We start from the raw sequence: 12,569 nt of genomic DNA, 5'->3' as shown, positions 1-12,569 counted from the left end.
CCATTAATGTTTGAACAGGCACATGCACAATACGATTTTCTTCATTCTTGTAACTTGGCCTTATTACAGGCACAACACTACACCAGTAAAATATTATCTTTTTTATCTCCCTTGGATTGGGATAATAGGCTAGATACTGCCTTCTTGTCCGCTGGCTATCCATATAGGGCTATATCTCTTTTCTACCACCTACTAAGAATTCCTTACTTTACGGGAACATTCTCCACTGGTATCACTAAGTGGCAGACTTTGATTTCCGAATCTAACGGAAACTAATATTTTGCGCACTCTACAGTATTCCCTCCGAACATTGACAGCTACAACATACAGAAAAATGTTCTACAGACTATTCTATAGCGGCTATCTTTCTCCCAAACATGTCACTTGATTGGTATTGCAACCTCCTCTGCATGGCCAAAATGCATCCATTTAGAGGCATCTTTGTACCACTGCCTATGCAACTGTAGGGTTATCAAGAAATTTTGGATGGAAGTGAAGCAATATGTGCTAGCGGATCTAATCAATTATCTTCCATTAACACCAGAATGGGCAATATTGGGTTATATTCCAGGAACAACTAGAGTTTCTAAGGGTTGTAAAAAAATATTATTAATTATTTCGGCTGTAGCTAAAAAATGTATCCTGCAACAATGGATTGCTCCTACCCCTCCTTCATTAACCATGTTCAAAGAGAAATTATTTTATATTTTCAAAATGGATTGGGTCAACTCTTCTATCAATAAGGAAAAGAAAGCAGAACAATTCTTCTTAATTTGGGAAAGCTTTATTGAGGCTTTAAATCCTGATATTAAAAGACAAATACAACAGTGTTTCAAATCAACACAATGGTATGAAACTAGAATACTTCTACAAGACCCCCCAATAACTTACACTTAGGGAAAAAAATAAAAAAATCCACAAATAAACAAGAGGAGAGTGGTGAGAGATTGACCCTGGGAGTGCAGGGCTCACAACCCCTGTCCCACTTTATCCCCTCTTTTTCTCTTTAATTTCTCTTTTTTTTTCTTCTTATACTTCTCCCCCCCCCCCAATACCCATCTTCTTTCTTCCCCTACATTTCCTCTATTATGGTTGAAGTCACTATAATATATTACTGATTAATTTTCTATAGATTGGTAAAAAGAGAAAATTGTGGCGAAATTATTACCACAAAACCACGAGTGAACTGTATGCTATAAATTGTAACTATGTCATGTTTTCGTGATATATTTGCTTGTGTACCAGAGTGTATTTGATGACTTCAATAAAAAACAGTTTGAAAAAAAAAAAAAACTCCTAGCAGGAAATTTACTAAGAATCGTGTTGGGATGCGATCCAATCTCACACCTTATCGCTGGAATGAATTTCGCAGCAAAACACACATTTACAAAGAATCATAAAGGAGCCATGTACAGCAGCCTCCCACTCATGAAGTGCCCCTACCTTATACCTGGTTGCCGGTGGCAGCATGTTTGGCACAGTGGCTGTCTTTGCTATTTTCGGTGCCACCTTTCCATAAACATTGTCGGAAAAAAAGAGAGAGACTTTTTTTAAGTATTGTGTTTACCCAGGGCCATAACTAGGGTGTGGGGCCGGTGCGCCCGCACAGAGCGCACATGCTCTGTGGGAAGAACCGGCCGCCTCCACCCGTGATCACTCCCTTGCCTCTCATGCAATGTATAACAGTAGCGGCGCTCCCGGCTCCTTTTCTGACGGGCACACTGCTACTAATACACATTACAGTGGGCAGCGCTGCCTGTGCACCTCCCCGTCTTCATGCACTGGGTCATGATGTCTCCTACAGTCCCACAGTGCCCTGTGCCAAGGAGCCATTCCTTCAGCATTTGGCTTCAGAAGAGTTGGCGCTGGCGGGGACAGACACTGCGGCTTCCCCCGGTTCCTACAGTGATGCGCTGACAGGTAAGTGCTGCATTTAGAGGGGAGGCATAATATGTAAGGTGGTGTGGGCCAACACTTTTGCACTGTGTGGCATAATGTATGAGGGGGGCATGATGTGCAATGGGATGTGGGCTTTGTACTTTTGCACTGTGTGGCATAATGTGTAATGGGGAATTTGTACTGAGGGGTATTACTACTGTGTGGTCATAATGTGTAAGGGGCATTACTACTATGTAAAGTAATTTGTATAAGGCACACTATTATGTAGTGTAATGTGAATAAGGGGTACTACTGTGTGGCGTGATCTAAATGGGGGCTACTGTAGTGTGGCCCCGTACTTTCATTACGAGACCACGCCTGTTTTTTGGCACCTGCTGTACACACTGTCTCTATTTACGATATGGGGGGGCTCTTTCTGGCACAAGGCACCAAAATGTGTAGTAGCGGCTCTGTGTTTACCTATGGGTTTGTGTGCACTACACACCCTGCACCCATTATAGGTATAACATTGCTTGCATAATGTGTAAAATATCTCTGCTCATTAATGACAAAATAAAGATCAAATAAAATATCTGTTGATTAAAATGTAAAAATACATATTTATTAAACTATTATAACAATTACAATTGTGTCAGTTACCATCAGTCTGCTAAAGGCAAAATGATTAGCAAATCTAGATTGTAACATAGACCTGCACATACATGGATCACAAATTATATCAATATTCATATGAACAGAATACCTGGCTGGTATGTATATTATCCAATAGTCCTAAATATACATCCGTTAAGAGGTGTATAAACATTACACATTTTTATTAATAAGTCAACATCTTTATATAAGCACACATATTTCATATTTTTGTTTGCCTACCATTGCTTGCATCAATAAAGCAAATACATCATAGTACTCACAGTGCCGTAGCAAGGTGCACACAACAAGCACCAGGAGAAGATGGGTGCATAGCGCATCCTAAGCATGTACCCTATGCTTTCTAAGCAGCATTGTGCATTTCCAGGCTCCCAGCAAGGAGGAAAAGGCAGTGACTGAGCCACCCTCTTGGTTTTGTGCCTTTGGTGTTGGCACAGGTTTCGAATCCCTTGTTACCACCCTAAAGTGTTCATGTACTTGGACCATAGGCTAAACCAGTATGGAATGGTCACTAAATATTAAACAACAAAATCTATTGGATAAGATTTGCATCCAATAATATATCAGAGTAACGTGAAAACGGGAAAGGAATATCTAAACTATGCAGAATAGGAAAATGGAGGAAAAATGTGTTTTATACATTAAAATTTGAAATTTTACAATGATGCAAGTTAACGCTCTGGACCACTGTTCCAATTAAATTGCGTAGTTTGGTAATTAGTTTGTTAAAACTAAAATTTTTGGAAATAATCCACTGTCAAGTGTCAAAAGATTCCAAATGCAACTCTTCAGAGTACAGTTTTCATTAGATTAAGTATTTTAAGTCTTATTTTTAAACTAGCTGTTGCCCGACGCTTCACCCACAATGAAATCGCTTCTGCCAACTTTTTTTTTTTCATTTGACGTGTTCTAGTTGTATTGCTATGCATAAGGGCCCTGTCGCTGAAGTGGTGGCAGCAGCGCCTTTACCCACCACTCACAACAATGTCACTGCATGCCCTGTGCACAGACTGCTATGTAGCCTATCCTATTCAAGTGAACACGGGCCCAAAGCTCCTCTTATCCCACCCCTTACTGGCCACATACGCATGGTACCACACCTATCTCATGCCAGGGCCATAGCTAGGGTAGTGCGGCCGGTGCCATCGCACAGGGCACCACAGGCAGGGGGCGCTGTTTGGGCCTGTCAAATTTCTGTTTATTATCATTCTTGCTTGTAGCTTCCTCTTATTTCATCCCCAGCATCTCCTGGCCTCTCCTATCTCTTCCCTGGCCCTTCCCCATGAAGCCATGACCCTTTTTTGGGTGCATTATGTCCCTTTGAAAAATGAGGGGGGCACCAATGCTCTTTCTGGCACAGGGGACCAAAAAGTCTACTTATTTTTGTTATAGCTGAGCTTTAACTTCACGTACCGAGGTAATACAAAGTGCAGGTTATTGGAGTTTCCACTACAAAATGATGCATTTTCATTAATATTTAGGCTCCTAAACTAATATGTGGACCTAAATTTATCAAGCTCTGAAAATATAATATTTTTGAAGCCTGACTGCTAGACCATTCGCCATCAAAGCCCCGGCGTCCGGCTCCTTCTGCCTGGGCTTTTGTGCCTGTGTCAATGGGGACAGTGTGCCACATCGGGAGAGAAACGTAAGCAGAAGATATCTGTGATATCTCCAGCATTACCTTTATGATGAATAGCCCCAAAACTTAATTTCTAATAAAACAGGTAAAAATGTCAGGAGCAGTGAAAACATTCGGGGAGACAGTTGATTTTCGGATCAGCTGTCTCCGCACAGGAGCAATGCCGAATTGCTCCGGCACTCGCTGCGAGTAGGCCCCCTATAATTAACATAATGAATAGACCCCTTGAACCTTAGCCATAATACACTGTTCACTGCAATAAATTCGACTCCATCTGTAGAAACTTTGTGTGTGTGTTTGCTTCAAATCTGACACGATGCACTACAAAAATATTTACTTTTGGGATTCTGCTGGCTGAGAAGGGATTTTTGAAAACAAACAGTTCTGTATTATTTTAATATGTGATAGTCAGCAATGTTGTGTCACTCAGTGTATCATGTCATCAAGATACTTGCACGTCCATTACCCGGTACTGTCCCCAGAGCACATACAAATGTCATTTCCTGGCTTCATGCATAAAACATAAAGGAAGATGTAGATAAACATTTGTAAACAGAGAAGATCTTGGCAAGGATACAACAAAATAACAATAAATGGAAAAATGATGTGAAGACGAGTAGCACCTTTTGATGATCAGTTCTGTGGCATGTAACTGGAACAATTTGCAAGAAAAAAAATAATTGTTTGCTAGAATTAACACCATAGCCCTGTTGGCTTTTAACATATAGAATTGCAAATTTCTTCTACCTAATGTAATTTTATGCTAAAGCTAAATAAGTACTGACAATTTTCCAACATGGTTGAGAATTCTAAAAAGCTTATTGGATTCTGAGGGGCGTATTCAAATAGCTGCGGTAAAATGTTTGTTTACCATGTCTTGAATTAATGTGCCTATCACGCGGTAATTTCACTTAGCGCGTCTATGTGCGCTCCTGCTTACAGCCCAATCCAATTGTAATAAGTGGTAGCGCACTAAGGCCCTGATTCAGACCCACTCACGAGCGGCTGTCCGCTTGCAAGTGGGTCGATGGTCTGCACTGCGCATGTGCACGACGGAGGGAGCTCCGTCGTGCGCATGCGCGAGACGCGACGAGCGAAGGACTTTCCTTCGCTCGTAGTGTCTGATCAAAGGGGGCGTGCTGTCGATGTTGATTGATACCACGCCCCCTTTGGTAGGCGTGCCGGGGGTGTGCCTGCCAGATGGAGGCGTTCCCAAGGGAACGCCTACCGTCAGAAGCCGGCCCCACTGACATCACTAGTGATGTCAGTTGGAGTGATTTGGGCTCTGATAGAGCCAAAATCACTCCTGGCCTTGCGGCTGAGAAACTCAACCGCAGGCTTCTGCTCGCAGTGGCGATGGTCGCAATGGTCAAGACCATCGCGACCATCATCCTGCACGCTCGTATATGCTGTGGGTGGTGACCCACAGCTATACGAGCATCCAGGAGGACGCTCCATATTTATGGAGGTGGGCCCTGATTCAGAGCGAGCGCTCTGGTCAGAGCACCCGGCTGATAGAGCCAAAATCACTCCCACTGACATCGCTAGTGATGTCAGTGGGGCCGGCTTCTGACGGTAGGCGTTCCCTTGGGAACGCCTCCGTCTGGCAGGCACGCCCCTGGCACGCCCACCAAAGGGGGCGTGCTGTCCATCAACATCGACAGCACGCCCCCTTTGATCAGACACTACGAGCGAAGGAAAGTCCTTCGCTCGTCGCGTCTCGCGCATGCGCACGACGGAGCTCCCTCCGTCGTGCGCATGCACAGTGCAGACCATCGACCCACTTGCGAGCGGACAGCCGCTCGCGAGTGGGTCTGAATCAGGGCCTAATTCTCATGATGTAAGCTAACTTAAGTGTGGGGAAAAAGTGAGGAAATCAGTTCCCAAAAAAGTATAGTAGAATATTAGTGGTCAAAAGTAAAGTAATTGGGGCTCTTAAAAGGCGTGAAATGGCTGATTTTTGCTTTTTTTTAATATAATTGAGAAATTATAGAAAACAAGTGTTCTTTAGCAAATTAAATGCTCTGGATTAATTTTTGGTGCATAAAAATGCCTGTCAGTTTTTTTTTCTTTTGTCCATTTAAGCCACTTTTAATAAGTTTTAAAATAAAAACCTGTGACTCCCATCTGTAAGCCTATAAACACCTTTCCCATCCATGCATTTTGCAGAATAGTACCCCGAAAATTACATGTAATTATTGGCCAAATTAAACTAGTTTAAAATGTGCCTAATTAATCATTAGGAAAGGAGGGGTGGGGGGGCTCTTAACAAAGTCCTGACATTTTTACCTTAAAATAGGGAATTTCCTAAACTTTTCACCTGCTCTGGGGCTGTGTGAAAAAAAACTGTATTGGATGCTTTGGAAAGTTGAAGCAGGTTGATTTGCGCAGCTAATTGGACAGCAATAACACTTGCAGCCAGCCGCGTAAGTTGCATTTAGTCGCGTTAACCCCTGAAGCGAGTTAGCGCGGCCAATTGAATATGGGCAGAAGTCTGATTTTGAAATATTGTGTTTGTGGAAATACTGGTGAAGAGTTGTCTGCTGTGTACACTGTTGCCAGGCTACCCCAAGCCTACTAGAAATAGTAGAAGAAGAACCTTGAGTAGTATGTCCTAAAGTGTTGCTAAGAATTTATTTCCATCACTCAAAAGATTGTTGGCAGTGGAACACAACTCAGATCTTCTTTGTGCCATAGTTGACATAATTGAAAATTCAGCCGGATCAAAAGTCTAGAATCAAGTTATGAATTAAATTAAATGTTGCTCAAAAAGGGTTGTATGGAGAACTCAAAATAACAACACACTGAACAGTTACGTGAATGAGAGAAGACTATAATAGGATGCATTACTCTATATTAAACAATTCATTTTTGTATTTTTATATCTGACATAATAAAGATTTTATCTGTGAAATTTTGTCCTGTAAATTAGTTTTGGGTTCTTTAGAATATCAGGAACAAAGTGATCACTTCAGGTGAATGCGTGCCTTGTTTACTTTATATTACGTTCTACTACGTCATGATTTGGAATGGGTATGAAATACCGCCGGCCGGTATTTAGGCAGTCGGCTTCCCGATTGCTTCCCCATGATTTAATATCCATTTGATACATCTAGCATATTCGTTTACAACACCAGTATTATGTGGAAAAGGGCCCTAGACTGCACACCCTGAATATATATATATATATATATATATATATAATATAATGGGAGGTGCTACCTGTGGAGACTATTGTTGCAAACACAAATAAAAGAATTACAAGTGCACAACTCCAACATGACTAATTATATATAATATTATACATTTTGCAATAGAATTTTGCAATAGATAGAGGTTATGGCATAATCATGGCCATGGTTATGGGCCTACCCACCGCGCCCAGGTATCCTCTGAGGGTAGGTCCCTAACATACTGGGGTTGAAATTCAGAGTGCAGGACACCCCTAAATAGGCCCCTCTGAGCCACCCCAGGACATCACCTTAATGAGGAAAGATGAAGTATAAAAAGGTGTTAGAAAGATAAGAGCAGCTACTGCTGCATATAGTAGGGTGAAAAATGAAGATGTGAAAATAATATATATATATATATATATATATATATATTAAACAAACAATAGAGGTGCTCAAAGTGCAAGAAAGGAAATATGTGTTTATAATGCAATGCCTTGAAGCAGCCCAACCAAAGCAATCCAGGGGACCCACGCCCCAAAAATCAACCCACAGCTGCACTACAGTATAGGACTTACCTAGATTGTGCCTCTTACTAAAGTGCAGTCAAAATGCCAGATCCCTGCTTATAACCAATAGGGGAGAGGTGGGAAGGAGTGCTAGCAATTACAAGTGCACAACTGTAGTGCAGCTGTGGGTTGATTTTTGGGGCGTGGGTCCCCTGGATTGCTTTGGTTGGGCTGCTTCAAGGCATCGCATTATAAACACATTTTTCTTTCTTGCACTTTTACCACCTCTATTATTTGTTTAAAATATATTTATATATTATTTTCACATCTTAATTTTTCACCCTACTATATGCAGCAGTAGCTGCTCTTATCTTTCTAACACCTATTTACACTTCACCTTTCCTCATTAGAGTGATGCCCTGGGGTGGCTCACCTGGGCCTGTTTGGGGGTGTCCTGCGCTCTGGATTTCAACCCCAGTATGTTAGGGATCTACCCTCAGAGGATACCTGGGCGCAGTGGGTAGGCCCATAACCATGGCCATGATTATGCCATAACCTCTATCTATTGCAAAATTCTATTGCAAAATGTATAATATTATATATAATTAGTAATGTTGGAGTTGTGCACTTGTAATTCTTTTTTTTGTGTTTGCAACACCAGTATTATAAGAAGCAGAGTAATAAAGAGTAATAAATATGTCAAAAATACAATTAATATTATGTTTGTTTGCTCTCTAGTGGCTGATAACAAAGTGTAGACTGGGGGAATAGTGAACAGAACTGGGAATGTCACATCTATGTAGATGCTTGGATTGGGACTCTCTGGCATAGATTTAAGGTAATAAAATAATAAGGTAATTAACGTAGGTAATAAGCTGATAAAGTAATAAGCACAGGTAGTAAACTGATAAAGTAATAATGATAGCTAATAAGCTTATAAAGCAGGTCACTTATGACCACAGTGATTTTGTGACAGTCAATAAAAGACTAAAACAGTGGTGACATTATAGCTGTTTCTCTTTAATTATTGTCAGCTATTGTCGGCCATTGTATTATTGCCTCATCACACCTGCAATTTTCATGTCTCTTGTAAGAATCAAGTATCTACATCAAGGGTTAGTGGGCAAACAGTTGTGTGTTAACCACTTGCCTGGTGTGGTCACACAATGCAACGGTATACAATCGGGAGGCCAGCAGCCGGCTTCCCGACTTTCATATCCCGGCGAGGGTGAAATGCCGGGCATCTAGTTGTAGATGCCTGACATTTCCCCGATGCCGGGAGACCGGCGCCCGACATCCCTTCGATCGGGATGCCGGGCACCACGAGCGGACAGCCACGGGGGGGGGTTAGGTTTAGGGCACCCAGGGGGGACTTAGGGTTAGGCACCCCCAGGGGGGACTTAGGGTTAGGCACCCCCCCGGGGGACTTAGGTTTAGACAGCGGGGAAGGGGGGGTTAGGGTTAGGCACTTAGAAGGGGATTAGGGTTAGGCACTTGGGGGGGAGGTTAGGGTTAGGCACCCCTAAGGAGGGCTGGGGTTAGGGGGTTAGGTTAGGTTAGTCATTACTTACCTATCAACAATCGGGATTTCCAGCGCTGTCGGGCTTCTGCTGCCGGGAACTCTGCTTTGGTTAGCCAGGCGCTGCCGGGTGGTATTTCATACCGATTCCCAATGCAACCTATCAGTAACGCCAACTGGGTGGCTGCTTGAAGATAATCTTCTTGCAGTCACCAATAGTCACTGCTGATCGGGCAGGCCAGCAGCACGTTCCACCCAGCAGCTGCAGAGAGGAGCATCTGAAGGGGGATATGTAAATGTACCGATCATGAATATATGATGTTCCGATCATGAATGACCCGATATACCATTGATCGATATTTTAACAAACAATATTATTGTTATGTGTTTTTAAAAAAGTGGTTAATATGATATAGCCAATCATATGGATGTGCAGGTATTAACCTTCATATTATTGTTACATTATTGTTATTGTTACATTATTGTTACATGCCTAACTAACTGGTCCTAGCAATTCTGTCTGGTTTTATACTTAGCACAGCTAGCCCTTTCATATTAGAATAAAACACTCAGTGACTTTTTGCCTTCTTTAGGCACAGTGGCCATTTATCCTCTATCTATTACCTGAATCAGTTTTCCCTCACAGCCTCACAAATGGGGCATGGGGCACAGAAAATCACGTTTGATTCACACACTCATTAGACTGCCCTGCCATCAGTGCGAAAGAGCAGGATCCAGTATTCTTCTTATTCTCCAGGGACCAATAGACTAATATTCATGGTTTTTATCCCACATTTTTGCTGATAGTATTGAAACTTGATTGGGTTAGTAACTAGCATAACCTGTGACAACTTGGTATGGCAAGCTGTATCTGCCTCAGTTACTTACTGTAGTCTGTCAGTTACTTTGCATAAGTTTTAGCAGCTTCCTTTGGCTTCTTCAAGGAATGTTCTGTTTCCAATCACAGGGCAGCTATTGGTTGGATTTTATTTGAATCGGGGTCTATTCTAATATACTGGCATGTTTGGTCTGCAATCTTCTATATTCTTGATTCAATTAGCCAGTGTGATGCTTACTTGTTACTACCATCTCAATTGCAAAGTTGCTTAAATCTTAGTTATTACTCCAAACATCTGTAAATTGCACATAACCACAATCTATTGAGACATTCACACCTTCCCCCTCCAATCAACTTATATTTTCTCAAGCTAGACTGTGGCACAGCATTGGCATAACTTTAATGGGTTCAGGGGGGCCCACACCACACACACATGTTCTTTAATACTTATCTCTCCGTAGTCCCACAGCAGGAGTGCTGCAAAAATCACTGAGAAAATGGAGTGGCGGGTATATTCCCAGCGATCTGGTACAATGCCAGAGTCTACTCACTTGTGCCTCCTGCTACAGAGGATGGGTCCCGGACGGAGACTGCACACGGGGCCCCCTCCTCGCCTAATATGCCCCTACAATCTCTTCATTTCCTTATGTGACTGGTCCTCCCCAGGGCCGCAGAGAGCTGCGCCGGGCCCGGGTGACAGGGGGTGTGGCCTAATAGCGGGAGGCGTGGCCATGCCCCTAGAAATAAAAACATAAAAAACAGTGGGGGCGCTGTGAGCCCCTCAGCCCGGCGCACAGTCAATGGGGGGTGCGATCAACGTGATCGCTCCACCCATAGGCATAGGAGACTGCTCCAGCTGCTGCTTAGCAGCTGCGAGCAGTGTGCCACTGCAGCCCAGCACACAGCAGTGTGATGTAGAAGAGAGGGGGGGCGGTGCTGGACCCGGACCCCCGCCAGGCCCCTCCAGCAAGTCCGGGCCCGGGTAATTTGTACCCACTTCCCCCCCCCCCTCTCGGCGCCCCTGGTCCTCCCACTCAAACATCCTTCCACCACCATTTAAAGATGGTGAACCTAATTGATTTGCTGACCAGGGGCATACCTATAATGGGTGCAAGGTGTGGGTACAGTGCACACCTTGCACCCATTTATTGGCCTCCACTGCCATTTTTTCTGCATTTTGTGCAGACGCAGTAGGGAAATCACCAGGAATATGGCTATTGCACCATTTCCCAGGTGACCTGCGCATGTGCAGTAGACTGTGGCGTAGCACTAAAGTCTCAGTGTTCTGCCGGTCGCCGGTTAGAGAAGAGGGGCCCCCTCCTCTCTTAATATGCCCCTGCCACTGGTGCATTTTTGTGCTGTGTACTAGCATTAAATGGGTCTGAAAATGCAAACACATTTGCATTTGACATGATGTTTCACTGGTGTTTGGACTGTAGTACCTAGTCTTAACAACATGTTCACAAAAATCCTCCCTCACCTTTGTGTGCATTGCACCAGTTCTGTAATATACTGTATTCTTTCATCTTTCTCATTTCAGTGTTAACAATTCATCTGTCACTGCATACTTTCTCATGCATCTATTGTACACTGTGCTTTGTGAGGGCAATGCTTGTTAAGCGAACTCGTCACAACTGAAGACACACTGTCAGGCCATACAATGTATAATGATCCATTCTCATTGATCTTTCTTGTTTGCTTAATTTTTTGAATGAAGAATATAGAAGAATCTTAATGATGATGGACATCTAGATGTTTTGATCTCCAAGACTACAATTCTGTGCTTTTTATAGTAATGGATAGCAGGCACATGGTTTTTTCTCTTCTACGTTACATAAAACTGTGACATATTTTAGTTTTACAAACATTACACATGGGTTCAACCCCTTTCCTACCAATGACCCCTGCATTAGGAAATCACATTTGGATGTATTAAGCCAGCATGCCTAATAACCCTTGCAGAGCCCATATTGATTTTCTGGGAGAGAGTTTATGAACTAAATAAACTTGAAGTTGGTGTCTTAATAAACTGCTCCTCTCAGTCTGTCACATTTAGTTACAGTACTGTGCAGTTTAGGCGGCTGTGGAGGTGTGGGGGGAGAGGCTAATTCTGTTACAGATTGTTCACAGCAGGGTCTCCAAATTAGCCCTTTGTTTTGTAATGCCACCTTGCCTGGGCTTTGAGCACACTTCTCAGTTTTACCCTAATGAGTTGCAACACTGATAATGTGCCTGATGATCTTTCATTGATTTCACTATCACTAGCTTGTCTGGTAATTGATCCGTTGCTGAGCCTCTAGTTAATTATATCGGCTTTGACATGGCCCAGTCCTCTGGGATT

The 12,569-nt window shown here is 42.9% G+C and overlaps 1 protein-coding gene across 1 annotated transcript in view; it reads left to right on the top strand.

Annotated features, from left to right (window-relative positions):
• The window catches only part of BNC2 (basonuclin zinc finger protein 2), a 664,637-nt gene that overhangs the window by 349,158 nt on the left and 302,910 nt on the right, over window positions 1–12,569 (top strand). The window lies entirely within an intron of this gene.

Source organism: Taudactylus pleione, unplaced genomic scaffold, assembly GCF_031769625.1.
Source record: "Taudactylus pleione unplaced genomic scaffold, aTauple2 ptg000757l, whole genome shotgun sequence".
Classification (NCBI taxonomy): domain Eukaryota; kingdom Metazoa; phylum Chordata; class Amphibia; order Anura; family Myobatrachidae; genus Taudactylus; species Taudactylus pleione.
Note: the sequence above shows the minus strand (reverse complement) of the source record. Positions and strands in the feature narration are given on the sequence as shown.